This window comes from Haliotis cracherodii, unplaced genomic scaffold (assembly GCF_022045235.1).
Source record: "Haliotis cracherodii isolate W230 unplaced genomic scaffold, xgHalCrac1.p SCAF_1, whole genome shotgun sequence".
Classification (NCBI taxonomy): domain Eukaryota; kingdom Metazoa; phylum Mollusca; class Gastropoda; order Lepetellida; family Haliotidae; genus Haliotis; species Haliotis cracherodii.
In genome coordinates, this window is record NW_027266264.1 from 48183722 (window position 1) to 48189310 (window position 5589).

Genomic DNA, 5589 nt, shown 5'->3' on the forward strand with positions numbered 1-5589 from the left:
ATGATTTGTCGTTACTTTACTAAAGAATGTTTCGTAAACAATCAAAACAATTGGTGTGAAAAGAAAGCTATGGTTATCAATACCAGCATCCCCATGGGGGTAACATCACTTGCAATATATAAACCGGAAGTGTAACGGAAGTGACATTTTCGTATCGGCTTATTATGTGCATAGTCAGTCATTTCTAATACTAATATATGTTGTAATACAACTCCCTCACATAACCTACATCCCCCTGTATGCCAAATAGAAAGCAGTGGTATGTATATTGCAGGTATATATAATCCAATGTACATATCATACCAGTCAGTGTATTACTTTTCATCGTATTACATTTGTTGTACAGATAATTGAAATAATGCACAAGGTAGATCGTAGGTCTTTGAAGAAGTTTAATCATATTTAATTTAACAATCTGCAACGTAGTAAGTAGTAAATGTCTGAAACCTGCATCATTTCGCGCTTTCCTCCCACATAGAGTCGACACGTCATGCTATAATACTGTTACAAGTGGCGTTAAAACCCAACTTATTCACTCACTCACACAAAATGTGGAATATGTATACAGGAATATGCACTGTCTATTCTATCGATTCGATGTTGTTGTGCTATATTATCCATCAAAGATGAACAACATTTACATATAAAGTCTAAATAAGATCTTTCAGTGGCTATAAAAATATATTAAAATAATATTTTGCATTGTTCTTTTTTTCACATCTAACAACAGTCCAAAATAACAATCACTTTTTACATCAAGCACTTCCCGCATTTGCTAATGTATCATCCCGAACGGGAAAGAAATTTACTTCTGAACCATTTGTTTGAAACAACACACAACTTATCATTGGTACTGTCAACAAATTGTTCTTTCGCCCTCCCGCTCCTCCTGCAGCAAAGCGTGTAGAAACATTATGGATGCCCTAAAGTTGAGTGAGTAAATGTTGTTTTACGCCGCCTGGGCTATTACAGCATCATATCGATGGCCTGTAAGTAATTGGAATGAGCAATGATTCGCGCCGATTTGGCACGATGACCCACAATGAATAAGGACCAGCTCTGTACCCAGCTGACCCCCAGTAAACGGCTAGTATGTTAATGTGCATGGTTATATGGCAAAAACAATTTCATTGTAAGAAAAACATATTGCTGAATATTAAACTATCATAAACCAATGAATTTCATGATTTACTTACATGTAGTATCGCGTTTCACTGGTATATATACAATTGACATTTGTATGTCCTGTAATTTTAAACACTGTAAAAGCATTAATTTCAAGTCTGGCCTGAAATGCTCCCCACTGTCACTATGTGATTGGAACAATGCCGACGCGATGTTAAACATCAACCTACTCACTCATATATGTAATCGTGTAAGTACATGTATGCGAGCTGCAGTTTTCTTTAACCCTTTTGTTCTTCATTCATTATATTTTTAGAGCGTGGTCCCCTGAGTGTGAAGACAGAGTACTCTCTTTTCAAGCACCCATTGACACAATAAGAACATTCACTACTTCAGTTTAGAAACGTGTCTGACACAAGAACCGTTATTGCTTTAAATCTATTACTGAAGCCAAAAGTGAAGAATAGGATGCCCCAAGTTAAACACCCTGATGCTAATAGATTTTGGAAGAGCAATAATTATCGATATGTCTTGTTTAAACAAAAGTTATTTTCATGTTCCTTAATTATTTCATGAAGCACAATATGTGGACAGAACCTTCACAAGTGACATAGTAATTCGGTTACAGAAGCCATTGGCGGTTTTAGTTAAACAATCAACCGTCTCAAACGAACGTTCAAGGGCCAGGTATCTCAATCTGTCAGAACAAATGGCATTTGGTTTAAAGGAAGATATCGAGCGATACCCAAAGGCTGCTGTTCTGAGGTAACACATGACCTAAATACGTTACAGTTGAAATTCCCTTTCAGCATCACTAGTGTCCAGTTAGGACGTTTGTGCAGAAAACCCCAGTGACGTTAATAATGGCATGATAGTATAAGCCTCGTTTTGGAATTAAGCAGTGCTTAAAATGAGTGATAGATGACTACCTTTAAGTATTCCTCGACTCCAAAATAAAGTAATGTTGTTACTTACCTATGACATTGGTGTTATTTTTCTTCTTTTATCGTGTATTTTTATAGAACAATGTGTAAAGATGGAATCTGAATACTTCTTAGTATACGTTTTATGTCTAAGTACCATAATTCGGTTACTTTGATTACGGATTGGATTGTAGGCTGTTAAACCGCATGGAGTCGGGCACTATATGGAATATCGGTAATGCATTTGGCCTGTCTTAGATGCAAATATTTACCGGACATTATTCCAAATGTTCGCTCAACTACAGGTATGCATTAAAGATGCCCTTTCCTCCTTGTATTCAGCTAATGAATGCTCGCGATTTTTCCAAGTTTATTTGGGGGGCACGGGTCTCTTGGGCACAGCAGAAACCTATGATTGTGGGTTCGAATCCCGGTTCGGCCCGATTATGTTTCTAGGTTTGTTAGCAGCATACCCATGTTCTTGTGCGTGCATCGCTTCGGGCTTTCCTCCAACATTAAGCTGACATGCCGTCATAAAACAGGAATACTGTTAACAGCGACATTAAACCCTGTTCATTCAATCACTCCATGTCTATTGATACACCTGGTAAAAAGTGAAGCACCCTCCGAAAAAATTAATCACTGTCGTGCGACGTCAGCAAATGTAATTGGTTAAGTAAGTTTGGCACTGACACGAACAGTTATGCTTAGCTACGATATGAGTGTTTACCAACGTAAAGAAACGTCCACGGACCAAAGACGCATGTGACGTCAGAACGCGAACATCTGAAGGAGTACTGGATGCCCGACAGAAAATTGTCACCAGGGACATCGAGGACTCGACTTCAGGAGGTTTGAAGTCAAGGTGTGTGATCAAGCGCCCTATGCTTTCAGATCTTTCAGGAACCGTTTGTCATTGCGTCTGGCTAGGCATAGCTTGAACCTGAGGACATGGAAGAAGATGCACTGGACGTATGAGGGGTGAAGGCCCCCGTGTGTCCAAACGGCACAGACTAATGAGAATGCGTGTCAGGATATGGGTACTTCTATCAATATAATCCGGAGTATTTATGTTATTTTGGCAATATCCCGTTATATATTATACCAAGAAGTGAAAAATATGTTAAAGTAATTAACTAATTCAAAACAAATTCTTCAAGTACATAGTGATATTGTGTGGAGGATATTTGAAAGGGGATTATTTTTCCGTGTCACAGGTGGACGTATTCGGGTTGGGTGGCAAAGAAACAAGGTATCCACGCACAGGGACATTCGTCCCACAGTGGTTGAGGATCAGTCATGGTGTGGGGCTGTCTTCCCATGACCGCACGCTGGACACGGTCACTGTACAAGGGTTGGTTTGTTTGTTGTTTTACGCCATACTCAGCAATATTCCAGCTATATGACGGCGGTCTGTAAATAATCGAGTCTGGACTAAACAATCCAGTGATTAACATCATGAGCATCGATCCACACAAATTGGGATCGATGACATGCATCAACCAAGTCAGCGAGCCAGACCACCTGATCCCGATAGTGGCCTCTTACAACAAGTATAGTCACCTTTTACGGCAAAGATGGGTTGCTGAAGACCTATTCTACCCCGGATCTTCACAGGACCACTGCACAAGGGAATCTGACTGGTCACAGGTACAGGTGTCAAATTCTGGATCCGATCGTTAGACCACATCTTGATACCCATCCAGCTAAAAACGTTAAATGATGAATCAGATTATCAAATAGAAAACAGGCAAAGGACAAGGTATGACAAGGGTTCATTTTGGCTCATGGAATATGCATAAATTAAGTAATGAGGAAAACATAAATAAATCATTGCTGACGATATTAGACTTGTTGATGTCAGCCATTGTGTGTGGGACTTATAACAACATTAACTGCAAAAGTAGGGCTGGACAGTATTAATATCGGCTGATTTTAGAGGCTTTCGGAAAGCGTTTTTGCTAAAATTTGACATGAGCAGTCCTTGAACCGAACTGCTTTCCTCGGGAGACGTAGACAACAGTACAAACATCTCTTTAAAAAAGAAACATTTGAGATAATGGACTTGCTGATATGTATGTATGTGTGTATGTATGCATGTGTGTGCAAGTCCATTATCCATTATATAAGAAAGAAAAACATAGTTACTTGTTAACTATTGGAACATTTGTCTGATAATTAGAAACATTGACATTTCAAGTGAGCCAATTGGAGCCTTTGTCCTGCCGCGTCATTTGACAAAAGATATACGAGAAACAATCGTCTAATACTACACTTAAACACACCATAAACATATCGGGGAAGATATTGAATACTATCAGTTAGGGTTAGATTCAATCCTTGTACGTACTCTCCTGGGTCTAGGTATGTAGTAGTAAGAGAACGTACAGGGGTAGATATGGTGTGTCACCGACACTTTCATACAACACAGTAGAATTGTTTCATGAAAGCAAAGAAGAGATTTCATTTACACCGCGATATATATATCGTAATCGTTTGGTGCTCATTCAACGTTTTAAGATATGAATAATCCAATGCTTCTCCTGATGTCCATAACTGGTACGAAGCCAACGGTAAATATGGTGAGTGTGAGAGGTCGATTTAACGCCACTTCGAACAGTGTTTCCGTTATATCACGGCGTGACCGCTTGATGTTATGCAGGTCCTAGGCGCTTAACCCCACGAACACGGGTATTGTGTTGGCAGGCCTAAATATATAACCAAGGTGAACCGACATTCGAACCCACGATCATATGTTTCTGGTATGCATAAGGGTCTCTACACAGCGAATTGCAACGCCTCGGACAACTAGGCCAACCAACCCCAATTCACTTAGACAATTTCCAGAAATAGATTCCAATTTCAACTGGAAGCATTGGCCGTACTTCGGCGGCCTGGTAGTCTAGTGGTTAAAGTGTTCGCTCGTCACGCCGAAGACCCGGGTTCGATTCCCGACATGGCTACAATGTGTGAAGCCCATTTCTGGTGTCTCCCGCCGTGATATTGCTGGAATATTGCTAAAAGCGGCGTAAAACCATACTCACTCACTCATTAGCCGTACTATTATTGTGTGTGAGTGAACAAACATTGTATGACGTCACCGTACTGTAGTAACATTTTCTCTTATTGAATTCTGTTTGTTGAATGTAAAATATAATATATAATAGATTCTGGCTGGACAACAAAGTAAATTCATTCTGCAGAAAGATGATGAGTACAGATGTAAATCGGTTTAAAATATTCACAATAAACACAGCGTTATGAATTGAAATCCATATGGTATTTAATCAAATTACTTGCCTCCCTGATTTTACTTTATTCAAAATAAAAAGCGCTATTTGCACATACAATCACAACTATTGAGAATTTAAAACGTTCGTGCGATCACGGTACATATACTGATGTTTCAGGGACAAAGACCTTTTCGTCGACACCGGTTATCGTCACAAACTGATGTTAAAAACACATGCTTTTGTTATAGTCGGAATCTAACAGACGCTGCTTACAGTAGTTAGTATGGTTTAGGCCGCTTTAAGCAATA